A 15,388-nucleotide genomic window follows, 5' to 3' on the forward strand; every position below is an offset into this window, starting at 1 on the left:
ACAGATTTAGTTCCAGGGTAGCCAGTGCTGCATAGAGAAACCCTGTCTCTCATATATATATTCTTAGCCAATAGTTGTTTCTCTAAAAATGTCCACATACAAAGATTATAATTATTTTGACTATTCTCTTAATTCTCTAAAGTGTCTCAATAAGATCCATAAATTCGAAATCACCATACTAAAACATTCTCAGGCACAATGGCAAAAAATGACAACACATATAAACAGTTTATTCCAGTATATTCCTTTTCCTTGTCCCAAGGTAAAATCTATCCTATGGTTTATGATATTACTTTAAGAATAAAATGAACACCCACAAACACACTCAACACAGAGACATTACCAGCACCAAGACATTACCAAAGGAGCTAGTTAGTATACTGAAATTATCGGTGACTCGCTTGCTCCCTAGAGTATGCATGTACAACTCTTTTGCAGTTTTTGTTTTTCCTTTTTATTACACCTTATATAATAAGTCCTCCTAGGACTGACTTCCTTTTTTTCATTTACCACTGCTTTGAGTTGATGCTTAGAGTTATACTTACTTCTACTTCATGTCAACATACTATTCCATCCTCTGAACATTTAACTTCCTAGCAGCTTCCCCCTCTATTTCTTTGCTATGATAATCCACTTATTTCCTGGTAGAGATGAACAATTCCTCTTTAGCTCAAACCTAGGAATGGAATTGCTGGGGAAAGGGAAGGCTTGCTTACTGTGGTGGTTTGAAAGAAAATGGCTAAAGGGAGTGGTACTATTAGGAGATGTGCCCTTATTGGAGTAGGCGTGATCTTGCTGGAGAAAGTGTGTCACTGTGGAGATCTCACAAATGCTCAAGCCACACCCAGTGAGACAGAGCATTTTCTGTTGCCTACAGGTCATGTAGAATTCTTAGCTCTTTCTCCAGCACTATGTCTGTCTACACACCACCATGTCCCACTGAACTTCTGAACTGTAAGCCACCCAATTAAATGTTTCCCTTTAAAAGAGTTGCTATGGCCATGGTGTCTCTTCACAGCACTAGAAACCCTAAGACACTTATACTCAACTTTGTTAGGTAAGGCCAAACTATGTTCAAAGTTGACTATGCCAATTTACATTTCTAAAAGATTCCATACACAACAATTCATGTTGCTCCTCTTTGCTTATTTTTTGTATTATCAGAATTTTAATTTTTGGCATTCTGGAATACATGAAATTGTATTTCACCATGGCTTTAATGTGCATTTGTTAAATTATGACAAGGTTTTGCATTGTTTTAAATGTTCATTTACCAATGGCATTCCTTTTTCTTTGGATCATCTATTGTTCATATTACAAAACACATCATCTTTTGTGTGTGTGTCATTTGTGCTTGTTAGCATGGATGTATACCCATGTGCAGCTATGCAAGCATATGCATGTCAAGGCCAAAAGTTGATATGGGGTTTGTTTCCTTGATCTCTCCATCTTTTTATTTATTTATGAGACAGTCTCAAAACAAAACAAAACAAAACCTGGACCCTACTGAAGTTCAATGATTTGGCTACACTGGCTGGCCAATGAGCTTCAGGGATCCATCTGTCTTTCCATTCCCAAGCAGTGGGGGTAGGAGGATATTTACGGGCACTCACCACCATCCCAGCTTTTTTATGTGTGTTCTAGGAATAGGAACTCAGAGCTTCATGCTATGATGGGACAGGGACTTTACCTTCTCAGCCACCTCCCTAGTCTAGTGGCCCTTTTCTTTTTTTTAAAGAAGTCTTAAATTTAGTCTAGATATTAAACTTTGTTATCAAGTTAAATTTAACAACTCTCATTTTCTATATTCTGATTATTTTCCCTCCCCTAACTCCTTCCAGCTCTCCACCCATTCAACTCCACACCTTCTTTCTCTCTTTAGAAGACAAATGAGCAAATAAAAATGCAAACAAACTAGAATAATAACGATAATGATGATGCCGATGATAAAAAAAAAAAAAAAGAGGAAAAAGGAGCCAAGTGGTGGTGTCACTTGTGTTTAGTCCCAGCACTTGGGAAGCAGAGGCAGACAGATCTGTTTGAGGTCAGCCTAGTCTACAGAGCTGGAGTTCCAGGATGGCCAGGGCTATACAGAGAAACTCTGTCTTGGTGGGGAGGAGAGGAGGCCGGAACTCCCAAAACAACAAAGATGAAAAAACACAGGAAACATACACACACACCAAAAAACACAAAATCAGAAACTATAGCATTCAAGCAAAAGATCGGTAAGATTAAAACAAAACAACCAATCAAAAATGCCCAAACAAAGCAACACGAAAAATAAAAGAAACAACAACAAAAACCCTAAAAAAAGGCATTCATTTTGTGTTGGCCTTCTACTGCTTGGCATGGAGCCTGCTCTCAAGTGTGGTTTGTATACTCAGTGAGACTCCATTGTAGAAAACTGGTTTTTCCTTTGCAAATGGTTGTCAGTTTGGAGATAGCTTCTTATTAGTTAAGGAGCTCTTAGGAGCTCATTTCCACTTCTCCCTCGCAGCTCTGGCATCCAGTCTGTGGAAACTGCAGGCCCTGTGCATGCTGCCACAGTCTCTGTGAGTTCATAAGTGAGTCAGTCCTGTTGTGTCTGGAAAACACTTGTTTCCTTGGTGTCATCCACCCCCTCTAGCTATTACAACTTTTCCACCTCCTCTTCTGCCCTGAGGGGAGGGATTTAATGAAGACATTTAGGACTGAGTGTTACAAAGTCTATCACCCTCTGCATGTGGCCCAGTTGTGGATCTCTGTATTAGTTCCCATCTATTGTAAGAAGAACCTTCTCTGATGATGGCTGAGCAAGACACAGACCAATGGGATACTGGCTAAGTCTTATGTCAACTTGACAAAGCCTAGAGCAGGGAACCTCAATTGAGAAAATACCTCCGTAAGATCCAGCAGTAGGGCATTTTCTTAATTAACAATTAATGGGGGAAGGCTCAGCCTACTGTGGGTGCTAAATATCGGACTGGTGGTCCTAGGTTCTTTAAGAAAGCAGGCTGAGCCAGGTGGTGGTGGCACATGCCTTTAATCCCAGTGCTTGGGAGGCAGGGGCAGGCAGATCTATGTGAGTTCAAAGTTAGCTTGAGAGTGAGTGCCAGCACAGGCTCCAAAACTACACCGAGAAACCCCATCTTGGAAAAGGAAAAAAAAAAAAAAAAAAGAAGAAGAAAAGAAAAAAGAAAGCAGGCTGAAGTCATCATGAGCAAGCCAGTAAGTGGCCCTTTTCCACAGTCTCCATCAGCTCCTGCTTCCATGTTTCTGTCCTGCTTGAGTTCCTGTACTGACTTCCTTCAGTGATGAACAGTGATGTCAAATAAAATAAATAAATAAGTCAAATAAGCCTATCCTCTCCAAGTTGTTTTTGGTCATGGTGCTTCATTACAGCTATAGTTACCCTAACTAAGATATAGGAGTATAGTAGAATGCCAGTTACAGATAATTTTATTGCTATGTTCCTTTAGCAAAACAATAGTATTTGGTTTTTCCCCAGGCCTATCTAGTCTCAGATTCTTAGCCACCCAAGCTGTGTCAGGGATGGGTTCCTTCTTAAGGAGTGGCCTTAGATCCAATCAGATAGTGGATGGTCACCAGTATATCAAGCAGGAATGTTATTGCTGTAGATCACAGGGTCTGTAGCTGTGTTCTATTCACTCTCACTACTTTTTATGTATCAAGGGGGAATATGTGTCTTTGTGGCCTTTACTTCATATTTGTTTTTCCTTTTCAAAACAATGGAGAAGCTATTTCCTTGAGATTTAGAGGATGGACTTTTTCCAAGATGAAAGAACTTCCAGTTGATACAGCCAACTTTTTTTTTAGAAATTTCAATTCTATTACAGGAAAGGGTCAACAACTGGTGTTCATGCTGCCTAACCTTGCTGAAATCTCACAGCAGCGCTCTTTCTTTTACCCTGTGTTCCCACTCTTAGATTATCCACCTTGACTGCGCATTCCCCTCAACTCTCCTTGACTGAGGAGAAAGCACTGCATACCGACAAAGTCCCAGGACAGCAGGGGTTCAGAACTTGCTCTGGAAACTGCAGCCCTTTGCTACCGTTCTGAGGATGACAATGCTACTATCTCTTGCTTGTCCTCTAAGGACACTTCATTGGAAAAGAGAACAAATTCTGAATGATGATGAGGGAAAACACATATGCTAGATATGTGCAGCAGCATGCACTAAAGGACTGCATTTAGAGCAATAAGCCAATCACAGAAAGTCAAATACTGTAGGTTCTCACTCATAAGTAGAAGTTAAAAAGTTAATTTCATAGACATCGAGCAGAAGTTTGTACAGGCTAGAAAGGTTATACTCAGGAGGATGGTAATGGTACTAAAACACAACTAGATAAGAATAAGTTCTTGTGCTCTGCAGCAGTGACTTGCATTTGGCTTTCTGCCTGTTTTTATAAATGTAAGCTGGAACAGCTACATTATTCATGGATGTATTGTCTATCCCTGTCCATGTGCCGCAGTGGGAGAGCTGAATAATTATAATGGCTTACAGAGGCTAACACATTTACTATTGACCCTTCACAGAAAAAATAGCTGCCAACTCTTTGAGAAAAGTGCAAATACCTTAGTACAAAACACAGTTTACAAACTGGTTATAGCTAGCTTTCCAGTATTATCTCCAGCTGTTCTCTATTACAACATCCATGACTCTAAACAGGATACAAACTCTAGATCCTCTTGTATATCATGTTCCCCTTTTCCAGATGAAACACATTCTTTAACCACATCTGTTTCTTCAACTGAAGCAGTATACATTCTTCAAGGCCTCACTGAACATAATAACATCCCTAGAAATATCCTGAGGCTCCATTCTCATACAGCTACAACCTAATTACTTGCACCTGTATACCCACATTCTTGCTTCTGTGGATAAACTGTTCATACCACTATCCATAGTGATTTGTGTCTCCTGTGACCATATCCCATCAATAAACAGTTCTGCTGTGTGTGTGTGTGTGGGGGGGGGTGTTTTCTTTTGTTACCATTATATGGCCAAGTTGGTCTTGAACTCAAAAGATCCTCCTGTCTTAGCCTCTAATGTAGGCCCCATCAACAGCATTTCAGTTTTAGTAAAAAATCATCAATGAACACTAGGATACATTTTTTTTCCCTTTAAAGAGAGTTTATAAATCATGAAACATTGGGCTAATATGATGGCTCAGTGAGTAAACACAATGCCCCTGAGCCTTATGACTTGAGTTTGATCCCCAGGACCCCACTGGTGAAAGGTGATAATTGATTCCAGCAAGTTGTTCTTTGACCTTTAGAATAGCACACATATCTCTACTACAAACGAACAAACAATTTTAATTATCTAAGTGTGAAAAACATTACTGTACCTAACCAGTCTCTACTTATTTTCTCCCAACTTCTATTTTTACTGAGGAAGGTCTTAACACAGATTATGCTATAAAGCAACTGTGGAGTTACATGATTCAGATATACAAGTTGTTAATCCCCATTTCATTATCATTTCTATAGGGTACACGCAGTTTCCGGACGCTTCTGTCTGTTCTCTTTGCACACACATGATCATGCTGTTCTCTGGTTAAACCTCTATGCAGATTCACCTCTCTCCAACAGGACTGGGCAAACTACAGACAGTGACCTCCCTTCTTTCCTATGCTCACCTACTTCCTTGATGCTTACATACTGACTACTCTTGAATTTTACCCCTAATCTGGACCTCTCTTCTGAACTCCATACCTAAAAATAACAACCTATGTAAAATCTTTACCTGGGTGGCTAAGAGCAATCGTAAACATAAATATAAAAGAACCTGCTAGCCGGTGGTGGCACACACCTTTAATCCCAGCACTCAAGAGGCTCTTGAGGCAGGTGAATCTCTGTGAGTTTGAGGCTAGCCAAGTCTACAGATCGAGTTCCAGGAAAGCCAGGGCTGTTACACAGAGAAACCCTGTCTCAAAAAAAACAAACAAACACACAAACAAATAAACCCCAAACCAACCAACCAACCAAACAAACAAAAAAACCAATAAATATACAAGAACTCAAACATCTAATCCCCCTACAGACACTCTTGCCATCTTGCTCATAATGATAAATATCAGCTTCATTCTCTTTTGGCAAAAATGGCTGAATGTGTGACTTCTCTCACATTCCATATCTGAATCACCAATCATCTTGCACTATGTGCAAGATGGTCTCAGTTATGATCTCATGCTTGGACTACTGCAGTGGTTTCGTAAGGAGCTAGGTCCTATTCTAATATCTTAGTCTATCTTCTAAAAAATATCAGTTATTTTCTTTTTTAAATGGAAGGATCCCCCCCACCCCCGTGTGTGGTGTGTGTGTGTGTGTGTGTGTGTGTGTGTGTGTGTGTGTGTGTGTGTGTGTGTGTGTGTGTACAGAGGCACATGTATGGAGCTCATAGGACAACCTCGGGTGTTAGTCCTTGTCTTTTTTTCGATGCCATGGATGAGACTAGCTGGTTCATAAGCTTCTGGGGACTTTCTTGTCTCTGTTTCCCATCTCAATGAAATAGTACTGAGATTATAGATAAGTGCTACCAAGCCTGATTTTACATGAGTTTTGAAGATTCTAACTCAAGCTTTACCCACTAAGCCATCTTCTCAGTCCAACTCAAGACTTTTAAATTATAAACTGGTGAATTATAATTATGTATATTTGTGGGGGCATAATGTGATATTTAAGCCTTTACCAAGATAATTGCACACAATAAAAACAAACAATATAGAGGGATTTCTTTCACACTGTGTCTAGTTCCCCTTGGTAACATTTGGCAAAACCACAGAATCACAAGGAAGACACTGGCCTTGATACATTCTATTGATCTTATTCTGTTTCCCCAGTTTACATGCAGTCCTATGGTTTGTGTTATAGTCTAGTTTTTTCACGAGCACAAATTCATGCATCTACCACCACACAGGATTCCTCATGTTGCCCTTTTATAGCCACACCCACCTACCTCTCTCACACTCAACAACTGTTGATCTGACGGCTTTCTAAAATTTTGGTTGTGGTGGTTCTTGCCGGTAATCCCATCATTCCAGAAGCAGACACAGGATTTCTACAAGTTTAGGGCCTAGTCTACATAGTTCCAGAGCAGCCAGGATTACATAAAGAGACTATTTCAAAACTACAAAAAAGATGTTGGATCATAAATACCTTTGAGACTAGCTTTTATTATCAAATATAAACTCTAAGAATTCATCCAAATTACTGCATTAGTACTTTGTTCTCTGCTATACTTCACAGTAATATTGTATATGTGCCATTAATATTCAGCTGTTGGCAGTCATCTGGAATGATTTTACTTATTTATTTATTTATTTATTTTATGGGGGGCAGGTTGGAAATCAAACTTTGGACCTCATGAATGCTATACCTCTAGCACCCAATTCCACATCTTGACTATTACAAACAAGGTGGCTTTGAAGATTCATGCACATGTTTTTGTGCAAACATAACTAATAGCATTAATTTACACTGCTTATGGTATCTAACAGCATCAAATCTCAATAAAAAGAAAAGCCAAATGGTCTTACAGTGATTCACAGGACTCAAAAGATTACCCTAAGCCCTCACTCACTCATTCCTAACAGTTCACCTCTCAACTCAAAAAGCTCCAACAATTCTGATCTTATCGCTCTTCCTCCAGAAAATCAAGCACACTTCTGCCTCAGTGCCTTTGTACCTAACTGTTCCTTTACCTTTAATACTCTTTATTCAGACAGCTCAATGACCTATTCTCTCTTTCTTAGGACTGTTTAAATGTCAACCGATTGTTGGGAACCGTTCATGATTACTTCTTACAAAATAGCAACCCTCACAGGTCACATACTATTATGTTTTCTTTCACTGTATTTCAGGCATTGTAAAATATATTTACATTATATAATATATTTACATTGTATAGTATATTTACATTGTATAGTATATTTACTGATTCATTGCCTATTCTTTTACTGAACTGTAGCTATAGTCAGGCAAGGACTTTGTTATGCTTACCACCTAGAATAAAGCAAGACACACACTACGGACTAAAATGCAGCAAATATAATTAACTCCAAAGTTGTAACTAATACCCCTAGTCTCTTAATATACAGTTATCAAGGTTATTGAAATATTAACCTTTTAATTTTACATGACAGTACTTTTTGAGCATTTCTCTATTATTTTATTTTTCCCTAGCTGGCTTAGAACTTGTCATGTAGACCAAGCTAGCCTTGAACTCAGAGACCTGCCTGCCTCTGCCTCACAAGGGCTGAGATTAAAAATGTACACACCCAGTTCAGGAGGACTTTTGTTTGTTTATGCAGGGTATCACTGTATCCCTTGGCTGGCCTGGAACTATCTACATCATTTTAAAATAGGATGATTTAAACATTATATATATATATAAATATATATATATAATATATATATATATATATAATAAATATATATAATAAAACCTTAAAAAATAAAAATAGGATAAAATAGGATGGGCTGTGATGACACATGCCTTTAATCCCAGAACTCAGGAGGCAGAAGCAGGTGGATGGATCTGAGTTCGAGGCCAGCCTGGTCTACAGAGTAAGTTCCAGGATAGACTCCAAAACTACAGAGAAACCCTGTCTTGAAAAACAAAACAAACCAAACCAAATAAATAAATAAAAGTAAAATTGAGGTCTGTAGATCCTAGAAGTGTAAGGAAAGTCTGAAGTTATGGGGCATCCCAGAAAACTTGTTTAGGACCAAAACAAAAAAAGAGACTTAATTAGATTCCGGTTACAGAGGGCAACCTTAGAGCAGAAAGCATCCAGATCACTTCAGTGACTATTACAAGAAAACACTTCAACAGGTTACTCACACCACTTCAAAAGCAATCCCAATTTGAACCTGAGAGATTCTGGGGATCCCATCTGAGTAACATACTTCCTGTCCTGGCTCCTACCTCCCAGTGACCCCGCCCATCTGGAGTCATGACAACAGATGAGAGAAGCAAGGTGAGGCAAGAAGCCACCCTGAGAACCAAAGATGAATGCCAAAACAGGCACACCCTTAGCAAGCTCAGTGTCAGCGCCCAATGTTTATATTCCTTTTACCTCTGGTTAACTTAGCCTCTACCAGTTATCCTACGAATAAAACCAAATAGTGCTCAGCCATCAACAAAATGGAAAACGGTGAGTCTATTCCAAATGCATAGTGGAGGGATTAATCTAAGTGTTGGTTTGTTTGTATTCCCATTTCTCTCTAAGAGGAAGGATAGTTATGACCAACTCTTCCTTTTGCAAGAATGTTCTTAATCTACCAGTTAATAAGCATTGAACTATTTACAAAAACCCTAAAACTAGGCTAGGTATATAAGAAATCACATTGAGAGTATGTTTAATTTCATGTAGTGAACAAAAGTAGTATGTTATCTCAGCTCTATCCCTTCTTGCTTTCTTGGACTTAAAAATGGATTTATTTATCTTTTCTTTATTTTGGGATGGAGCCTGAATTCTTAAATTCTCTAATTTTTCAACTTTACTTATTTTCCTATTTTCAAATCAATACAAACATTTATTAAAGGCCTACCATATTTCATGTGTTACGGGAGGAGGGCTAGACTGGCAGGACATGGACAGGAACAGGGCTGTGGGAATGAGAGGAAAGGTCTTGGAGTAAATTACACAGAACAGAGTCTTCTTTTCTCTTCCCCACTTTAGAAATGTTTCTTAAACTAGACTTTAAAAGATAACAAGGCTCCAAGATAAGGCACAAACAAAACTCGGTATTCCATACTCAGCTGTTCCTTAAGGTTGAATCTAAGTTCAGACACAATATTCCTTTTTTTTTTTTTTTTTGACACATTGTTGCTGTCTCTGAATACAGTGGTGACCAGCCAAATTTGATCAAGCAGCAAAAGCAAATTTGATTCTGCTTCTCCTCCTCCATTTCCTTTTCTGCCCACAGATAAGCAGAGCCCCGTCTCCTAGCAACACCAGACCAACAATTATGCCACAGTGAAGACTAAGAAGTGTGTCACTGCTCATATGAAAACCTGTTCACAAACAATGTTCCCCTAAATGAAAACTGTATGGAGAAAAACTATTCTCAACAACAGATGCCTGAGTGAGTGTACAACTGTCATCAGCAATACTTGAAGGCTGGTTAACAGTTAATAAGGCACGACTGGATATTCAGACAGAAAGATGTCCAGCAAATTTTAGACAATTTAATCAGATAAGGTTTTTGGTAAAGTACGGCAAAAAAAAAAAAAAAATGCTTTCAGAGATTGCCAAAACACCAAAATAAGCCCTCAAGATGTGGATATAAAAATATTTTGAGGGCAATTTTATATGATGATTTCCCAAAGAAAGTTGGGTGTGTTGGTGTTTACCCGTAATCCTCGCACTTTAAGGTCAGCTTGGGCTGTATAAGACACTGTCCCAGCCGGGCGTTGGTGGCGCACGCCTTTAATCCCAGCACTTGGGAGGCAGAGGCAGGCAGATCTCTGTGAGTTCGAGGCCAGCCTGGTCTCCAGAGCGATTGCCAGGATTGGCTCCAAAGCTATACAGAGAAACCCTGTCTCGAAAAACCAAAAAGACACTGTCCCAAGGCAAAACAAAAACCAAAAGATTCCCAGTTAGTGATTGTAAAACAAATACAATGAACACACATTGTCTTTTGAGGGGGCAGAGAAAAAAGGCTTCACTATGTGGCTCTGGCTGACCTGTAATTAGCTACGTAGACTAGGCTATCCCTGAGCTTACAGTGATTCTCTTGCCTCTGCTTCCCAGATTCTCAGATTACAGGCATGTACCACAACACCTGGAGGGTTTTTTTGTTTTTTGTGTTTTTTTTTTTTTTGTCTGTTTTTCTTTTTTTGTTTTTTGAGACAGGGTGTCACACAGTCTCATCCTCCAGCCTCTACCTCCTAAATTCTGAGATTATAGATATGCATATTACCTATTACTTGTATTACTTGCAAAACAATGTTGAACTTGGCCAGAACGTTAAGCCATCCACCCACACACAAGGAGAAAAGATGATAGATAGATAGATAGATAGATAGATAGATAGATAGATAGATAGATGATTGATGGATGGGTGGATGGATGGATGGATGGAAAGATAGACAGATTTTTAATACCTAAAATAAATAACACTCTAAAAAGAAAAGAAAGGAAGGGAATATCAGCTCTATCTTTGTACTAGGGTCAGCAGATCCATGGCCATTACTGGCTCTGTGGCTCTGAACAAGTCAATCACCTCTCAGTTTCCTGCACCAGACGAAGAACAGTCAAAAGGTGGCACTAGTCTGGCAATATATCCCCCCATATTCATGGCAAACACTGCAAAGACCTTTTTACCACTGAGCCCAGATTCTGCCTTAGCCCTCAAGGGCTGAGATCTGTTCACTTCTCCAGATTAGAGGGGCTCACATCTTTCTACATATAACAGGCATGATCTTAAAGAAATACTATTCAACTGAACCGCAAAAAAAGGAAAACATAATACTGACTTGCCCTTATCAGAGCCAATATGAACAATGTACAAACAGAAAGGAAAAACGTGAAAGTTTAATCATTCTAGGTAAACACAAAAACTTCAAAAAAGTGACTTGAAAAACCAGATCAATTAAAAGAAGCAGAGAGAGAGAGAGAGAGAGAGAGAGAGAGAGAGAGAGAGAGAGAGAAGAAACTAAGTTAGACACTGGCCTGCTGTGAAGTACTAGAGGAAGAAAAGTTCCTGTGGCATGATAACACTGGTCAAAGCTTCCACCACACCAAGCAGATGTCAACAGATCATTTCTTATCTTCCCATGGACTCCATCATAAAATTAAAATGTCTCTATGGAAACACAGATGTACAGCACACTGGTAAGTCACAGGAATAAATGCAAAAACATAATCATAAATTTACAAATGTGACTAATGCCATGATGAAAACACTCAAATGGACACACTGGTTTCTTCCTTGTGCACACTCACAGATTCCTCTCTAGCTCAGCCTCCAGAGCCCTGCCTGGGATTACAACTTGAGGAGTGAGCCGCCACGCTCAGCTACCTTCTCTTACTAAGATAAAGTCAAGTTGTTACTGCCCAGCCTGCTACTCCTTGCAGTGTACTCGATAAACCTGTTTGTGACATTCTCAATAAACCTGTTTTCTTCCTACTTCGGTCTAAAGAGGAATTGATTTACCATCTGTCGTGGTCAATTTACCACATTTTCTCCTATGGAGAAAAAAAGTTGGGAGTGGTGGTGCACACACCTGCAGTCCCAACAGTGGGGAGGCAGAGGCAGAAGAAAGGGCACAAGTTTGAAGGACAGCTAAGTCTATATATCGAGTTTCAAGAAGCCAGAACTACATAGTGAGACCCTGACTCAAGAAAGGAGTGAAGTGGGGAGAAGGGAAGTTGGAATTTAAGAAAGGGGCCTCTGGAAAACAGGTCTGATCAAAGCTTAAATTTAATTTCAGGTCATATTCTAAGGAAGATTAGCAGCCCTCCATTGCTTATTAACATCTGTCCTTTAAATTTGACCTATTTTCTTTGGTACAAGAAAAAATCTTTCCCCTAGTCTTTTGAGACAGGTTCTCATGTAATTCATGCTGGCCAGAAATTCCTACATAACCAAGGATGGCCCTGAACTCCTGATTCTCCTGCCTTTATCTTCCAAATGCTGGGATTAAAGACTTGAGCCACCACATTCATATAGAAGCCCTAATGGTCCTTCCAACTCTAAATACTGAGCTTTTAAAAATCAATGAATTTAGACTAACTTTGGAAAGTTCTATAACACAGGAAAGAACTGGAAATACAACCAGAAGAGTATCCCAATGTTCACTATATAACCAGTGTTTTAGCTTCTCAGTTTTGTATCGTGTTCAGTCATTCATTTTTAAAGGGTATCTTTTGAATTTTGATTCTGCACATGAAGAAGCAAACATTGTCCCTGATTTCTAAACTGTGCACATCACACTCAGGTAATAGCAAAAAGTGTTTTGATGGAAAGAGCAAAACAAGAACCACAAACTACCCGACAGGCCTGTTATAGACTCTCAGAGGTTAGCCATAATAGCACGCACGTTTAGCATTAGTGAGGCAGTGGGGTCACTCCTCAGAACCACAAAAGAGCAAATGAGAAGAAAAAAAATTCTAGATCAGAAAATGCTTCACAATCTATAAAAGCAGTATCAGAACCTTAATCAAATGTGGGTGATGATGTAATCTCCCAAGCTCCCCAGTCATGAGAGTATAAAACTGGGACTTAGGCCAGTTTGGGGATATTTTTTTTCCTCAAGATTTTTTCCCTAAGGAAACACCAAGAGAAACAACCTCCACAGCTCCACAGCTCTAAAAATTAATTGAAAAACAAGCAACAGCAACACACACAGCACTCTTATCTCCAGCCCTTGCCCCTTCCTCGGCAAGGTTCCATGATATTCACAGTCCAGGGTCTCACCAGGAGGAAGGGGGTGGCCTCACACAGCCTTCCCAGGCTGGACACCAGCAGGCTCTGCTGCTGGCTTTCTGCTCCCTGCAGCTCCCACGGAAGCACTCCTTTTACCACCACACCCCTGTACTTAGGAACGCTCGTGTGTCAGGTGATTTTGGTGAAATTACCCCTCCTTGAACTAAGGATTACTAGGCCAGCTTCCTCGAGGGCCTCCTAAATTCACTGTCACCTTTGGCTTCACTTGTTTCCCAGAGAGGTGGTGCCATCTCTGCAGCAATCCCCCAAGCCATCACCAGATTTTTCCATCCCATCCAAATGCCTCACAGTGTAAGTCCAGGTCAAGTCTGGTCTTTCTGAGGCCTTTTCTGTCCCTTCTGACAACCTGTCTCTGTCTCCTTGAAAATTAACCTTCAGGGGCACTATTTAGCCCCATTACATGCCATTGCTTCATGTGTTTTGGGCCTTGGTTGGTATGAATACATGCTTGTAAAGAAAAGCATTTCCTACATACCTCAGACATACAGCATGCTTGTGACTTTTAGAGGACACCAATGGTTATTACACTAGTTAATTTCAAAAGGCTGGACAAAGGAAGCTTTGTCATCACAAATTAATTTTCTGAGTAAGGGGAAGCAGTCTTCACTATGTGTGTACATGTGTGAATGTACACTGGTACGACTTAGCAACTTTTGTCAGTCAGTTCTCTCCTACCATGTGGGTGTCAGGGATTGAACTTAGATTGCCAGGCTTGGTGGCAAGTACCTTTACACTCTGGGTCATCTTGTTAGGTACAGAGGCAATTATTATAGGTGTTATAAAAGACATAAAACTAGAATCTACATAATATATCTTGATGCCTTATGGCATTAAAAAATAATTTAGTGACTAAGCTGGAGTAAGTGAGTGTGGTCCAGTAAGATGTGGTATTTACAGGTGTGTATTGGAAGTTTTAAGACAAAAACAAAATCTCTAGCACAAAGTGAAAATTTCTTGTGATACTAAAATAGAAAAGCTCATTTTAAGTGATTGGAAACTCACTATAAGCCAGGTGTTGGTGGCAAATGCCTTTGATCCTAGCACTCGGGAGGCAGGGGCAAGCGGATCTCTGTGAGTTCGAGACCAGCCTGGTCTACAGAGCGAGTTCCAGGACAGCCTCCAAAGCAATACAGAGAAACCCTGTCTCAAAAAACCAAACGACAACGACAACAACAACAACAAAAAACCTCACTATAAGCTGGGCAGTGGTGGCACACGCTTCTAATCCCAGCACTAGGAAGTTAGAAGCAGTCGGATTCAGAGACCAGCCTGATCTATAAAACAAGTCTCAGGACAGCCAGGGCTAAACAGGGAAATCCTGTCTTGAAAATAAAACAAAGTAACAACAAAAAACTCCTTACTATAATATAGCCTTAAAAATACATATACCTGGGGGTGGGGGGTAGAGAAAGGTTGACCAATAGGCATTAAGTTACAGTTACATAAGATGAAGTAGTCCTGGTGTGCTTTGGCAAAATGTTGTAACTACAGATCAAAATGTATCAGATATTTTTAAAAGACCAAAGAAGAGATTTTTAACAGTGTTCACCATTAGGAAATGATAAATGTTTGAGGAGACAAAATTTACCTTATTTGGACATTAAGTAATACATGTAATATGTATATCTACCACAATATCATGATGCTATGTATAACTTTTATGTTTTTACACTGGTTCAGATAACTTACAAAACATAGTCACATATAACACAAACAAAGCAAAACCATGAAGAAATGACTAAAATAATGAGAACCATACAGTTAGTGGAGGCAGTTTCTGGGAAGAGGTGGGAGGGAGTGGAGGTAGAAAGAAAAACAAATCGATATTAAGGCCTGGTGGCAGCTGAAGAAAGCAGAACTGACGAAAGAAGGGAAGTCTCAAAACTGTGGCTTTCAGCCAAAAAGTATGATACAAGGCCTGCTTTGG

At 39.6% G+C, this 15,388-nt stretch overlaps 1 protein-coding gene across 3 annotated transcripts in view; it reads right to left on the reverse strand.

The window, feature by feature from the left end:
* Tmod3 (tropomodulin 3) overlaps positions 1-15,388 on the reverse strand; it is a 63,348-nt gene that overhangs the window by 36,109 nt on the left and 11,851 nt on the right. Inside the window, exon 2 of one of the 3 annotated variants that reach the window (XM_027411137.2) lies at positions 11,685-11,817. The exons of the other annotated variants lie outside the window; for them this stretch is intronic. The gene's annotated coding sequence lies outside the window, so the exon portion shown is untranslated. The remainder of the gene's footprint in view (positions 1-11,684; positions 11,818-15,388) is intronic. 3 annotated transcript variants of the gene reach the window in all.

The sequence above is a fragment of the Cricetulus griseus genome, chromosome 4 (assembly GCF_003668045.3).
Source record: "Cricetulus griseus strain 17A/GY chromosome 4, alternate assembly CriGri-PICRH-1.0, whole genome shotgun sequence".
In the NCBI taxonomy this organism is placed as follows: Eukaryota; Metazoa; Chordata; class Mammalia; order Rodentia; family Cricetidae; genus Cricetulus; species Cricetulus griseus.